The sequence below is a fragment of the Carlito syrichta genome, unplaced genomic scaffold (genome assembly GCF_000164805.1).
Source record: "Carlito syrichta isolate Samal-C Ts95f unplaced genomic scaffold, Tarsius_syrichta-2.0.1 Scaffold305768, whole genome shotgun sequence".
NCBI classification, from domain to species: Eukaryota; Metazoa; Chordata; class Mammalia; order Primates; family Tarsiidae; genus Carlito; species Carlito syrichta.
The window spans coordinates 168,489-185,571 of record NW_007249864.1 but is presented as its reverse complement, the minus strand read 5'-3'; positions in this window follow the sequence as shown (position 1 = coordinate 185,571).

Sequence of the window (17,083 nt, the reverse complement as noted above, 5' to 3'; positions counted from 1 at the left end):
TAATGCTGGTTTTTTGGGTTCCCCCTTTGTATGGTAAGATGGAGAGTGGAACTTATATATATTAGATAAAATATAGTTTCAGATTTAAGGACTAATACCTATTTATTTCATATATTTTATTTTGTATATACAAAAATGATTCAAAACTTTGTTTAATAATTTTATAACTGTACTGTCATGAGCAATTTAAAAATGTTTTTTGCTCACAATGTACAAATTGGTAAAACATTCTATAGTGTATATTAGGAGAAACAAGAAACATTAGCCTAGTTTAAAAGAAGGTTTTAAATGTCTGTCTGGTTTAGTAAATATCTATAACTGGCATGAGAAATACCACTCCAGAAACAGATTATTTTCTATTACAATAATAACAGTTTTAACCCAGTCTTACAAATTAGTTCACACATTCTTTAAAGCCTCACAAATATTTTTTAAAAAATTAATTAAATTGAAAATTTAGTAACTTTCACTTAGTATGAAATAAAAAAAAACAAGATTTCATATATAATTGCAGATAGTTGAGTATAGTTTATTCATAGTTTTCTTTGTATGCCAACCTTGGGCAAGCCACCAAATCTGACTTACAGAGACTCTTATTCATCATCTTATACCTTACTGTCTTGGAGTATCAACAGAGAAAAAATTGCAACTGGAACATTTTTTGTTTAGTGTCTCACCTAAAATCACAGGTAGAGTGAGAATAAACAGAAGTAATGCAATTCACTATTTCTCAAGGGGACGAAATGGTAAAGGTAGTGTGCAGAGACAAATGGCTGAAGTTGGTTAAAGGAAGTAAATGGACACCACAGTGATAGAGAAAAAGAAATGAGTCAGATAATAAAGCATTCAAGATATGAGGCTGAAAGAATCCCCAAATTCTGGAAAAGATGAAAATGAAGAGAAGAAGCAGTTTGAATAATCTTGTTGACATAAGCTTTGAATGAACTAGAGGTTTAGGAGCTAAAAATGAAGATATGTCAACTGTGAAAAATGAACTATTATTTAATGCATTGTTTTACAAAGCCCTTCACAAATTATTTCCACTTGATCCTAACAATTCAGAGGTACAGATTTTCCAAGGTTATCAAGTTAATGAGTAAACAGTTTAATGTTGGAATCTGAGTTTTATTTTGTTATAAAACTTATTTTCTTCTTCTTAAGTATCAGTTTTGTTTATAATAAGGCAAGAACTCATGACTCATGGAATGGAAGTGTTAATGAGGAATGAGGAGACTTGTTGCCCTACCTTCATGCTCTGTGGAATACTGTCAAAAGAAAACAAACATGAAAACAAACACTGAAAATACAATTCATCATAGAGCACCTTCAGAGAAAAGCCTAAAAATACAAGAAAGTGTACTGATGACTGAAAATGCATGCTAAAGTCACAGTGGAAGACTCCTAGGATTGGCAGATAATGAGAAATTAAGTTAGACTAGGAGATTATAGACCCATGGAGATGAGAGTTTATGAAGGAAGAGTTGTAATCAAGAAATGTTCTCCAAAAGTTAAGGTACAAGTTTCTAAAAGCATATATGAGTAACAACAAAACAAAAGAAAGTAAAAGTGAAGGCATACTCCTAATGAAAATAATTATTATACCTAATACTTCTATATTCATTTAAAATAAAATGCTTATATAATAATTATGATTAATTGATTTTATTTAGTTTTTGTTGTTTTGCGAAGTCCTTCACATAGTTATTTCCACTTTATCTTCTCAGTTCTGAGGAACAAATTTCCCAAGTTTACAAAGTTAATGAGTAAACAGCTTAATATTAAAATCTGGATTTTATTTTGTTGTAAGACTTATTTTCTTCTTCTTAAGTATGAACTTTGTTTATAGTAAGCCAAGAACTCATGGTTCATCAAATAAGACCTCTTATTTTAGAAACAAAGAAGGTTAATTTACTTTTAAAAACTAATATGCCTCTAATGTTTTACTAATATAATTGCAGAAAAAGGATTTAATACTTATTTGATATTTGGATTTGCTTTGCTAAATTATTTGCACATGCATTCTATATTAAAATAAAGAATTGCAGACATTATTTTAAAATAACTAAATTTATATATCTAAATATCTATCAGCAAAGTGAAAATCATAATATAATGTCCAGGTAAATGCTGAGACATCCTGATTACAAATGTGTTCTGGTCATGAAAATTACAAGTATAAAGAATACTAACACATGGAAATTATAATAATGTCTTCCTGAATAAAAATTTAGAATACATATTAAAATATTTTTCATTATTGATACTGTGAACACATTGGAAAGGATAGATACAACACGAAATAGAAAAACTTGAAAGAATAGTTTTCTTTGGAGAGTAGACATGTGAGCAACTTTCTTTACTTTTCCAAGAAAACTTCACATTTTTGTCATCATATTCAAAATATTCAAGCAGACAGAATGAAATGTTTTCATCCTACGTCAGAGGAATGTGCCTTTGCATGACTGTGTTGCCATTGCCCATTTTCACAGCTGTTATTTAAAGCAATGATTATGAACACAAATCTGGTGACTACAGTGACCTTGAATCCCCTCTGCAAATGCAGAAAAGTTACTTTCTGTTTTGCCTTCATTACTATTTGCTGGACATTATGGTTTTCTGGTAAAGCTAGTGATACCTCTTCTGTCTGTTGAACAGCGTGTCAAAGGAATATTCGTGTTTATTCTCACTTTGCATACTTGATTGTGAAGAACAGAGAATGTTTACAGTATTACAGCTGACAACAGCCATGAACATAATTAAGTAGAGCAAGGAAGGAAACTTTTAAGTTTTATCATAACTCAAGTTGTGTTATTTGTGACATTATCCTTTATATTCATAGACATTAGGTTAATTATTTATGATATAATTAAAAATTCACAATCTTAGTTCTACTTTCTTCAGCCATTTGGAGTAAATGATCAATGTGCATTAACAAGCTATTTGGAAATCCCTTTTAAAAAGGGTAGTTTGTTAATCATCGCAAACTACAACGGATATCAGAAGTGAATAAAAATGTAATAAAATTTTATGACTTAAAATGTGCAGTTACTGGAACAATTGAAATCCCCTGGGGAAAAGACACCAGTTTTTTTATTACAAAATGCAAAATATATGAGATCTAATTAATAAATTTCAATCACTCTCAATAATCAGCACTTGTCAATTTCATAATTACCTAATTTTAAGCTATTTAAAAAATCACTTACTTATCAAGAGTAAGTAGAGAATTCTGTACTACCAAAAGCAGTAGGATGTAGATCTCATGTGCAACATTAGAGTTTTGTAGGCAATCTTCCCCAGTTTTTAGTGGCAAAAAAATCTCACTACAAAAATATCTCACCAAAACAAATACTCTGGTGGATTTAAAGAAGTGCTGAGTGAGAGAAAAAGGAATAATTTATGGTTCAGACCTAAATTATTTTGAGCTCAAAGGATTATCTGGGAAAATACATCCATACTGATATTGGACATGAAAGCTCTGGGACACATGACTTCCATCTGCTTCAGTTGACGCCTAATGATTCTCAGATGAAGTCACCATCCAAACTTCTAAATCTCCTGAGTAGAATACCTGGTCCAACTGTCATGAGCATCCATGTTTCTAGCTAGTTGGCAAATGCTAGCAAGAAAGGAAAAACACATTGTGGTCTTAAGTAATTCTAATATTATATTGATGATGAAATCAAAAGGAAACTGAAAAAAGTGTACTTTGGTACAAAATACATTTCTGCTCTTTTATGAATAAATTATTAGCTCTGAAATGCATGGCTTCCATATGCTTGTATTTACTCTTAATGGTCCTAAGATAGAATCAGCATTCAAACCAATACTTAGCATATAATGCCATTTACAAATGTAGAAAATATTAAAAAGTTTGGCTCTATTAGGAAACAAATTTAATATTATTTAATAAAAAGATATTTTTGTCATAATTTTTAGTAAGGAAGATAACTACAAGAAAAAACAGTTTTTAACGAAATGAGCCACTACAATTTTTATCTGTAAAGGTATTTAATGTTGTGAAAATCTTTGACTTTCAATAAAATGACAATTCTTTTGTTATCAATTTACTCAAGAAAGTAAAATTTGGATTTATTTTCCTATATATTTCGATTTTATTAGTTTCCAGCAGAAAACTGATAGTGACCATTATATTAAAGATATTGAGTTTAAATGTATTTTATTACTAATGCATCTGAATATTAAAAAAGGAATGGTTATTGAATATAGATTTTTAAACAAGACTAAGTTTCAAGACATATTTAGATTGCAATATGTATGTATCCAAAATGCTTTGATGAATTCAGTAAGTGGTTTTATGTTTATAATTATATGAATGGAATATATTTTAATATTTATTCAGATTAATGTTGAGGAAAGCAAAAAGGCCATTTTGCTACTAGCAGTTTTAAATATAAACTGAATCATGCCTGTAATCCCAGCACTTTAGGAAACCAAGATGAGAGGATTTCCTGAGCCCGGGGGTTCGAGACCAGCCTGGGCAACTTGGTGAGACTTCGTCTCTTCAATAACTCACAAAAATTGGTGGCTTAGTCGAGCTCGGTGGCTCAGCCTGTAATCCCGCGCCTTTGGGAGGCTGAGGTGAGTTGATTGCCTGAGCCCGCGGGTTCGAGACCCGCCTGGGCAGCAAGACCTCATCTCTACAATAAATCAAAAAATCTGCCAGGTGCATGCCTGTAATTCTGGCTACTCGGAAGGCTGAGGTGGAAGGATCGCCGGAACCCAGCAGGCGAGGCTGCGGTGGCCAGAAGCGGCCACTGCACTCCAGTCTGGGCGACAGAGTGAGACTCCAACTCAAAAAAAAATTGGTGACTTGCACCTGTAGTTTCAGCTACTTGGAAGGCTGAGGCAGAATGATAGCTTAAGTCTAGCATGTCAATGCTGCGGTGACCATGAACATGGGCAACAGAGTGAGACTCCAACTCAAAAAGTAAAAATAAACTGAATCATAATTCTATAGGCTACTGCCTATAGATTTTACTGTCACTAAGTTGCCAGCCATCTTTCATTTGGACATTTGTCTTCTCAGGATGTTTAAACTTTTGTTTCAGAAAAGAAATATATATACAGTTCTAGTATACCTTTAAAAGAAAGGGAGACTTGAAACTAGTTTGGATTCCTTTAGTTCATTTTTCAGTTGCAAGTGTCAAGGAGCTTCCTTTCCTCCCAAGGATTCTGAGGTCTGTGAATGTAAATTGCTCTTTGCTTTTGACAGGCTGCTGTTCCAAAGAATATGGCTATTTATTTCAACAGGGAATTTTTCCAGGCTACTAACCTTTCTAGTCTTGAAATGAATTTTCTAATACCGAACTGACCTTTCTACTGTCTAACCTCTAAACACATAAACAATTTTCTTTTCTATTTTTCAAAATAGTTCTTGCTGTATTATTTGCTTTGCTTCTCGCAATATATGCATTTGCCCAGAGTATGGCGAGGGTAGATATAAGAATTAATAGAAAGAAGAAGCTGCATGTGTGAATTCATAATCTGTTAAAAAGTATTTTAAATTACTACATTTTCCCTGCACTAGTGAGTAAGGATGCCATTCTCATTTCTGTAGTATCTTTTTCTCACCCCCTATATATCATTTATCTATAGTATTGTGAAGATTTGCTATGCCACCAATGATTCAAGATTCAAAGATGGAATTTTTTTTTCATTTTCTGCCTAAATATCAATAGTCTGTAGGATGAGAAAATGTTATCAGTAAATGCACATTTAGCCTCTCAGTATAAGTCTGCTCAAGGTTTTCTAAATGCGGAAACAATATTTTATAGAATTGTAGAAAGCTGAAGATAATGTAAAACTACAAAAACTGCACTCTAACAAAAACGACTCTCTGTGGGCATTTCCAGTTCAACAATCATCCTTTTCCCGAGGACTTGGAGGCTCCCAAAACCATTTTTTATAGAACATCAAAAATAAACAACAAAAAAATTTTGATAACAAACACACAAATTTACTTCATAGATTTGAAAGAGGGTGTTTGTGTAAAACATATTATCTTTTTAAACAGCACTCCCTGCTCCAGAATTGCTTTTAATGGGCAAAACAATTCATAGGAAAGAGTTGTGGTCCAGGGAGATACCAAAAATGAAAGCAAGCAACACATAATAGTGATATTAAAATATATTATTATTTGTGTTTATTGTCAACTGCTAAATAAAATGATGGTCTTCATTGCAAAGAAATATTTTATCTACTCTATTCAACCCATTCCATGCATAGGTATATCTCTTGAGAAAAATATAAATTCAAAGGGCAACTTCTGTGCTACTTTTTTGGTAAGATTTGAGCCTCCTCTATAGTAGAGGTACCCAACCCAAGACTGCTGACCGGTACCAGTTCGTGTCCTTTTAGAAACCCGGAGCAAAACAAGAGATGAGAGGTGGGCAAGCAGAGTTCTGTCTTCTGTCATTTCAGTGTAGCATTAGGCTTTCATAGAAGCACAAACCCCACTGTGAACTGTGCACTTGAGAGATCTAGTTTGCCCTCTCCTTATGAGAATCTAATGTGTAGCGATGCCCGGTCATTTCAGTCCCATGCATGGAAAAATTGTCTTCCACAAAACCGGTTCCTGATGCCAAAAAAAAAAAAAAAGGTTGGGAACCACTGCTCTATTTACAATGACCTTCCTTGTTTCAGAAAGCTCAAATTTTTCTAAGAGTTTTCTAATGTCAAAATTTTGTTTGAACAAGAAAAATATTACAAAATGCAATTAAAAAAACAAAGTAAAAGCCTACCATCCCTTCCTGAAAAACAGTTTAAGAATAAATAATTTATTATATTCAAGAGTTAACTATCTATAAAAATGAATTGTGTGTAAGGACCTTTTCAGTGGTCCAATATTAGCATTTTAATAGTCATTATTTTTTCTCATAAATCTAGGAGAGCAGAGGGAGCTATGTGTCCTCTGCTTTAAGGAACTAATCTGGATTATTTAAGGAACTTGTAACATAAAACAATAATCCATGTTGTAAAGAGAAAAATTGCAAGGATAATTATTATCTTATTTGATCCCCAGGAGTTATAAATAGACAAACAAATAAAAAAGATTATTCAGAGAAAAAGTTTTACTGTTGATAGATGTCAAGAACATGAGAAGGGACAAAGAATGAAACCTATTTCATAAAAATCTGAAATATTTTATATATATATAAAACATATATACATATAATATATACATATTTTAAAGTTAACATCTTAATGAGAAAACATTAAAGTCATCTTCACTAAAACTAATAAGTCAAGAAAGCCTATCATCTCTATTTTTTATTTAACAGTATATTGGAAGTATATTTCTTAAGTAATTAGGAAAATGATAATATTTTGCAGGCATAATAATTGTAAAACAATTGTTAAAAAATAACTTTATCTTTGTTTATACATGATATGACATTTCATATCACTAATTTACCCGGGTAGCTCATGTACACTAACTCAAAAAAATATGAATAATCAACAACAGGAAAAGTTGTTACTTAGAAAACAAATTAAAAGTCAAACTGCTAGCTAAAATAACCAAAAAAAAAAAAAGAGAGAGAGAGACAGACAGAAGGAGAGAAGACCCAAACAAATTTAAGTAGAAATGCAAGAGATTATCAGAGACTATTATATAAACTATACACTAACCCCTGATAAACCTAGAGAAAATGAAAAAAATTTGGAAACATAAAACCTAACAAGATTGAATCGGGAAGACATTTTTAAAAACCTGAACAGACTAATAATGATTTTGAGATGTAAACAATAATAAAAAGTCTCCAACAAAGAAAAGTCCAGGACTGGCTGCCTTCACTGCCAAATTTTAACAAACTTTCAAAGAAGAACTAACACTAGTCCTCCTCAAATTACTCAAAAAAAAAAAAAAAAGTACATTGAAGAGGAAGAAATTCTCCCTAACTCATTCTAGGAGACCAGGATTACCCTGATACCAAAACCAGACAGAGATGCAACACCACCACCAACACAACAACAAACCCAAATCTCTGATAAACATAGACACAAAAGTCCTCAACAAAATACTAGCAAACTGAATCCAACAGCACTTCAAAAAAATAATACACCATGATCATGTGGAATTCATTTCAAAAATGTGAGAATGAGCCAACATACACAAATTAATAAACATGATACATCTGATCAACAAAATGAAGAGCAAAAAACATACAATTATCCCAATAGATACAGAAAAAGCATTTGATAAAATTCAACATTCTTCATAAGAAAAACCTATCAACAAACTAGCCTTTGAAAAACATACCATTTGTTTATTGTAACGGTATGTTTTCAATGGCTAGTTTGTTGATAGATTTTATCATGAAGAATGTTGAATTTCATAAAATGCTTTTTCTGCATCTATTGAGATGATTGCATGTTTTTTTGTTCTTCATTTTGCTGATCTGCTGTATCATGTTTATTAATTTGTGTAGGTTGGATCATCCTAGCTCCAGTCAGGATAGCCATCCTCAATAACTCAAGAAACAACAAATGCCGAAGAGGATGCAGTGAAAGGAAAACACTTTTACACTATTGGTGGGAATGTAAACTAGTGTAACCTCTGTGGAAAACAGTGTGTGATTCCTAAGAGATCTAAAAATCGACCTTACAACCCTGCAATCTGGGTATATACCTGGAGGAACTCAAATCACTCTATGGAAAAGATACTAGCACACACATGTTTATTGCAGCATTATTCACAATAGCAAAAACATGGAACCAACCAAGCTGCCTATTAAAAGAGAACAGGATAAAAAAAATGTGGCACATATACATGATGGAATATCATGTAGTCATAAAGAAGGACAAAATTATGAACTTGGATGGACATAGAGGTTATAATACTGAGTGATCTATCACAGAAACAAAGGACTGAGTATCACATTTTCTCACTTATAAGCAGATCTTGAACAACTACCATAATACTAAAAGAAAGGAAGTGGCAGTAGTGAAAAACTGCCGGGGGGTGGGGCACACCTCATTAACAAGAGTACCTGCGTAGTGAGCAGAAGAATAAACTGGACCCTTACCTTTCACCATGTACAAAAATTAAGTCAAGATGAATTAAAAACTTAAACATAAGAAGCAAAACTACATAACTACTAGAAGATGAAATAGGGGAAGCACTTCAAGACATTGGTTTAGGTATATATTTTATAGGTAAGACCTCAAAAGTTCGGACAACAAAACAAAAAATAGACAAATGAGACTATATTAAACTAAAATGCTTCTGTACAACAAAGGAAACAACTGAGTGAAGAGACAATCTGTTGAATGGGACAAAATATTTATGAACTATTTATCAATCAAAAGACTAATATCCAGAACAAACTCATGACAACAACAGTAAAAAACACTAATAATCCCATTAAAAATGAGCAAAAGGGCCAGGTGCGATGGCTCAGCCTGTAATCCCAGGATTTTGGGAGGTCAAGGCAAGAGGATTGCCTGTGACTGGGGGTTCGAGACCAGCCTGGGCAACTTGGAGAGACCTTGTCTCTATAATAAATCACACACACACACACACACACACACACACACAAATTAGCCGGACGCGGTGGCATGGGTTTGTAGTTCCGGCTATTTGGAAGGCTGAAACAGAAGGATCTCCTAAGCCCAGCAGGTTGAGGCTGCGTTGGCTGTGAGTGTGCCACTGGCGTTTCAGCCTGGATGACAGAGTGAGACTTTGACTCAAAAAAATAATAATAAAATAAAAAAAGAACAAAGGGCATAAATAGAAGACCTTCAAATAACCAGCAGGTGTATAAAACAACATTCGACATAACTAATCATAAAAAAGTCAATCAAAACCACAATGAGATATTATTATTCCAATTTAAATGACTATTTTTTTTTAATTTGTAGATGGTGGTGAAGATGTAGAGAAAAGGGAACTCTTGTACAATGTAGGTGAGAATGTAAATTAAAATAATCACTATGGAAAACAGAATGGAAATTTTTCAAAAAATTAAAAATAGAACTACCATGTGATGTAGCAATTCCACTACTAGATATTTATCCAAAAAATAAAAAAATGTCTCAAAGGGTACTTGCACTCCCATGTTAATTGTAACACTATTCACAGTAACAAACATATCGAATCAATCTAAGTGTCCACCAGCCAATGAATGAATAAAGGAAATGTGGCATATATACATAATGAAATATTATTTGGCTATAAAAGAGAATGAAATCATTTCACTTGCAGCAAAATCAGTGAAATTGGAGGTCATTATATTAGATGAAATCTACCAGGCTCAGTAAGACAAGTATAGCATGTCCTCACTCCTATGTAGAGCTAAAGATGTTGATCTCATGAAGATAGAGAGAGAATGACAGATACCAGAGGCTAAAAAAGGTGTGGGGGGGGGGGGGAAAGGGGGGTTATTAATGGTTAAAAGCATACAGTTGGATAGAAGAAAAAAGTTCTAATGTTTGACATCAGAGTAGTGTGACTATACTTAACAACAATGTGTATTTCAAAGTAGTTAGAAGAGAGGACTTACAATGTTCCCAACACTTAGGAAAAAAAAACAATTGCTCAAGGTGAGGCATACCCCTAATGTCCTGACTTGCTCATTACACAGTCTATACATGTAACAAAATATTATATGTACTCCAAATACATCTATAGATATTTGTGTCAATATAAAATAACTAAAGAAATAGAGAACTTTGATATATAATATAGTCAATGTTCTAAATTACTGAGGGCAAAACAATCTTGCTAATAAATATTGTTGACACAACTGGATAACCACTTGGTAAGGAAGAAATTTGCATTAAATTTTAATATATGCCAGAAAACCTTAACAAATAAGATCTAATATAAAAAATGAATGCTATAGACATAAAGGAGAAAAAATAACGCATATAGTAAAAGATCTTCAAACTATTATTGCACCTGAATTTCCAAATTCAGGTGCAATAATAAAAATGACTAATAATTTAATATACAACAATTTCTTAATTAATCCATTTCAAAAGCAAAAAGTCAAGATCAATGTAAACTCACTGAGCAGTAAAAATATTTGCAACATGTACTATAGAACGAAAGGGCCAATATAGCCTTAATGAATAAAACAAAATGTCTAAAAACATTGAGGGAAGACTAAAAACTTATATAATAGCCGGGCTCGATGGCTCAGCCCGTAATCCCGCGCCTTTGGGAGGCTGAGGTGAGTGGATTGCCTGAGCCCGCGGGTTGGAGACCCGCCTGGGCAGCGAGACCTCATCTCTACAATAAATCAAAACACCAGCCGGGCGTGGTAGCGCTTGCCTGTAATTCCGGCTACTTGGAAGGCTGAGGCGGAAGGATCGCCGGAGCCCAGCAGGTCGAGGCTGCGGTGGCCGGGAGCGGCCACTGCACTCCAGTCTGGGCGACAGAGTGAGACTCCAACTCAAAAAAAAAAATTAATTAAAAAAAATAATAAAAACTTATGTAATAATAATTTATAAGATGCTTGAAAAGATATGAAAGAATTATCTTGTGTATGTAAAGATACTGAAATTCATTCATAGGTGGTATGTAAATTAAAACCACACATAATCACAATGTGTCCCCTCTCAGATCCACAAAAATCAGAGGCATGATAACATAGACTGTTGGCTAAGCTATGGAAAAGTGCATTTCATTGTATCATTTCTCCTGGGATTATAAAATGGCACTGCTCTTGTAGAAGACAATGGCAATATCTATCCAAACAACATATATATTTACCATTTGATCCATAAATTACACTACTCAAAATTAAACCTGTAGTATCACTTACTGTTTTAGTTGAAAAAAGAAAAAAGATGTCACTAAAAAAGTTTAATACAGGCCAGGCATGGTGGCTCAGCCTGTAATCCCAGCACTTTGGAGGCCTAGGTGAGAGGATTGCCTGAGTCCTGAGGGGTTCAAGACCCCTGGACAACTTGATGAGATCTATCTCTACAATAAATTTAAAAATAACCAGGTGTGGTAGCATGCACCTGTAGTTCCAGCTACTTGGAAGGCTGAAGTGGAAGGATCACCTCAGTCCAGCAGGTCAAGGTTGGGATGGCTGTGAGCATGTTACTGCACTCCAGTCTGGGCTACAGAGTGAGACTCCAACTCAAAAATACAGAAACAAAACCAAAAACAAAGCCTAATACATTGAATTTGTATTGGAGTTAGGAAAGAAGATATATGAACACACTGCTTACATTTCAGAAAAGTATTTTTTGCCTGCGAAAAATGGAGAGAAGAAATAGTGAGATTTGACTTTAATATTTTAAATGCTTTTTGTAATTGAAGTGAATTTTGCATAACATAAAATTAACCATTTAAAGTAAAAAATTCACTGACATTTAGTTCTCTATTTGTCTAAAAAAATAATATCTGGTATCAAAATTAAAATCTCCAGGATATTCATTAACTCTAAATAATTTATTACCTATGCTTTATCTATCTTAGTAATGTACATACTCGTAGTTTCTTTTCTACTATATCCTTCAGTGTTTCTCTTCAGTTTCATCACCACTGTTAGTATGAATCTTAATTGTAGCCAGAAAAAAATTAAAATGTGCACATAATTCTTCTCTTCTATGCAGTTGCTTTACCTACTCCTGTGTTAAAGATTTAAAAAAATCTGAAACTATGAGGCAGACATATTATACTGATAGCCCTATATCTAAAATATGCCAAAGTATATCATGCTTTGCATGATAAGAAAATTGATGAGGGTGTCAGAGCACATAAAATGTCAAAACAAGAGTACAAACTTGGCTTCCTCAAATTATAGTCATAACCTAATGTTGTGACATTTGTCTGGAAACCAAGAAACATAGTTTAAAATATTTGAGCCTCAAATAGTTACATATTTAATACATTTTCATATTTGTATTTATCACTAATGGTATTATGTTTTCATTATCTTAAATACTTTTACTTCAAAAGACTTCTGTAGACAACATTGTTTACACGATGGGTCTGCAGTTGTGAAAGATTACATTAGTTGAATAAATTTTGATTTATCTTCATTAGTAGATTAGGATATTAATGAAAAAAATATAAAATTTTACACCTGGATAAAAGGATTATTCATTCCACTAAATGTTCAGAGTAACTTGTCTATGAACAATTTTTGGATGTAGAAAACTAGACATAAATCGATAGGGTAAGAGAAAGAATATATAATCTCTGGTCTTGTGGTCCTATAAGATAAAGACACCTTTTGAATGCCAAGGTAATAAAAATTATTCAGTTGTTTTCAGAGAAGAAGCAGAAGTGTTTCAATTATTGATACACACGAGTGATACAGATTTCGGTATGTTGCTCTGATAAATGGATTGTCCTTGAGATTTAGGTAACATGCTTGCTGGCACCTGCGTATATGCAAGACTGTGCAAATCCCCACATATTTCTAAAAGCGCATGGAAGAGTCCATTTATATTCAAGGGAAAACAGGGGAACTCTTCAAATGGACAAATTTGCATAGAGAATTACTTTTCTTACTTCACTTCTTTGAACCTAATTTTTGAGAGACATTAACAAAACAGTGTTTTAATACGGAAATATACCCCAGTCCTATGTTTCTTTAGAAAATTTGTAATAAGCAACAGGTCATTAAAAAATGAGAATTTTTTTTTTTTTTTGAGGTGAAGTCTCACTTTGTTGTCCATGCTGGAGTGCAGTGACACAACTATGACTTACCGCAACCTCTACCTCCTTTGCTCAGGAGATCCTTCTGCCTCAGCCTCTTGAGTAGCTGGAACTACTGGAACATGCCAAAAAACCTGACTAATTTTTTTTGTATTTTTTTTTTTAGAGACGAGGTCTCACTATATTGCCTAAGCTGGTCTCAAACTCCTGGGCTCAAGTGATCCTGCCAGCCTTAACCTTCTGAAGCGCTGTGATTGCAAATGTAAGCCACTGTACCCAGCCTACAATGAGAAATTCTTGAATACAAATAAGTTGATGTAATTGCATGAAACATTAACAAATACAATTATAAAAAAATTATTTCCTATGTTTCTGCTAATAAAATAATTTTAATTTTGTTGAATCCTTTGCAATTTATTTCAGTTCCTTTTAGTGTTCATAGTAATCTATTCTTACATAGAATTTTTTTTGAATTTTCATATTAAACAAGAAAATTTGTATTGTTGAAAATTTGTGTCACAATTAAATAAGTTTAAGCTTATATAAAACCATGATTTCTGTCTATGATATTACTCATAAAAATATGAGTCAAATAAATAACCAATTAAGGAATGCATATATAGATACTACATTTTTATCAATTATAAATATATAGCATCTGTTTTGTATTTTTATAAATAAATGCATACAATTCCATATATGTACATATATACATTTTATAAATACATACCATAAATATGGTATTCAAAGATGAGTAGGACAGTTATTTATAACAGAAGAAGAAAAGTAATTCATCAAAAATAAAAATATAGAAGCATAAATGCATACATAAACATAAAATTTAGCAACATGCCATCACAAATATGTTAATGTTAGTGGCACTGAATATGCACTAGCCTTATGAGGAAAATCTTCATGCAGAGAAGTAATGAGAGAAAAATAAAAGCAAAGAGGGTTTTAATTCACATAAAATTGAAGCAAATAAAATAAGCAATAAGAATTGATAGAAAATATTTACTGAGAATATGAAAAACAAAAATATTAAATTATAAACACATAAAACATATATAAATGATCATGTATCACATTTTCTAGAGCCCTGCTAATAAATACTTTCGATTAGTGGTTACACAGATGAATGAAAGCATTTGAACATCAACACATGTATGAAATTTATGTTAGTCATTTGAAATATAGTTCACTTATCCCTATTTTTTTAATTTGACATTTTTCCTCTCTATCAGTGATGGTTTTATTCAATATATGTATGTTTATTCAAAAATATGTCTTTACCTATCCATCTATCTACCCATCATCTATCTGAAACACTAATCTGCTTCTTACAAAATGTACTGTAAACCAGGCTCAGTGGCTCAGTCTGTAATCCTGCGTTTGGGAGGCTGAGGTGAGTGAATTGCCTGAGCCTGCGGGTTCGAGACCCACCTGGGCAACTTGGTGAGCCCTTATCTCTACAATAAATCAAAAAAAAAAAAATTAACCGGGCATGGTAGCGCATGCCTGTAGTTCCAGCTACTTGGAAGACTGAGGCAGAAAGATGGCTGGAGCCCAGCAGGAACCCAGCAGGTCGAGGCTGCGGCGGCCGGGAGTGGCCACTACACTTCAGTCTGGGCGACAGAGTGAGACTCCAACTCAAAAAAAATTAATTAATTAATGTAATTAAATTAAAATAAAAAATGTACGGCAAGGAATGGCAAATTCAAAGAAATATTTCCCTTCTCCACTCTTCTCTTCTATTCCATCCTCAACCTTGCTACCTTATTAGTGCATACCTTTGTAGGAAAATAACTCATGAATTTTTTACTTATCCTTTCTATACAACTTCTGCACAAATGAGCAGATGCAGATATACACTTTATTTCCCCTGATACATAGTGTTATGGGCTGAATTTTGTTATCCCAAAATTCATATGTTAAAATCTCTAACTCTTTGTACCTTAGAATATGACTATATTTGAAAATAGGGTCTCTAAAGAGGTAATTAAAGTTAGATGGGGCCATATGTGTGAACCTTTATTCAATATGACTAGTCATTTAATAAGGTGTCCTTATTAAAAAAATAAAATAAAGCTTAGACAAACAAAGAGACAATGGGAATGCATTCCTTCTTGCTGTGTCCCTGTGAAGAGAAACCAGCTCTGCCAACACTGTGATATCTGACTTCTAACCTTGGAAAACTGTGAGAAAATACATTTCTGTCATTTAAGCCACACAGATTACAGTATTTTGTTATGGAATTTCTAGTAAACTAATACATATAGTTATAAAACCTTTATTATATATCTTCAGAGACTAACATTTAAATTTTAAAATAATATTTATTAGGGTTCATTTAATTGTGAGCCTCTGGAAGTTATCTAAATATATAAAATCATTGTTATATTAGTCAGTAGACATAATTTTATACAGTTATTATTACAATTAATTTAGATGAATAATTATAAAATGTTTATGGCCTTCTGTGCTAATTGGTTCTAGAAAGTTTATTTGGAAAACTAACACAAGCAATAGCAAATACTAAAAATCCTCTGCATTTGTCATGCTTTGATGTGCTACATTACCAGCTCTAACCTTACCTCTGTTGGAAGCTTACAAAGTAACTTTTTCTGTAAATTTTAGACCAAAATCTTATAAAAATATCAGTAACTGCTTAGCCACCAAGGCAAGTAAGCAGGCAGTGTCACACGGTGGGGATACAGGGGAGAAGACAGGGGACCAAAAGGCAATTGAGGAATCCATCGCTCTGCCTCTTTGAAAAAGGCACTGGTGCAGAGCAAGTCTTGCTAATTTTATCAAACAATGAAAAAATAAATATTTTTGCCATTTAGAAGGGTCAAGTGATGGATGTGAAATAAAGTGAATAAAAGTACCATATTTCCCCAACACAGTTGTACAAATGGCACCAAGTGCTGACCTAAAAGAAAAAGCTTGTCTTTTGCTTCCAACAGAGCAAGGTATGATTGAAGCAGTTTGATAGTGGAGATTATTTTCTATTTTCTGTAGTATTATTCAGCTCAATTTCAGTACTTTCTGTACTTCCAAATATCAGGCCTATTTCATGGTGTTAACGGCCATTTGAGGATTAGGAAATTATATCCCTTGCAAACAAAGGGGGCCCAAAAGTAAAACTGGAAATTATATTGAATGACTGAAGTCTCTGAGAGTGAACATCAAATTCTTAGAGAGTGGAAGAAACATCTGTGGCTTTGCTTTACAGGTTTTGCAGATTAGAGTATCTGTAGGAGGAATCTGCAAATTTCCAAACTGTTTTGTCTGTCCATTTATGGCAGGGAAAAGGGCACTGTCAAAATGGATAATTTAAGGAGAGTTTAATGAAGAGGCTATTTTCAAAGATATGAAGAAGGTTGATACAAAATGTAATAAGCAGTGCAGTTCCAGCCAGGAGGAGGAGAGAGAATC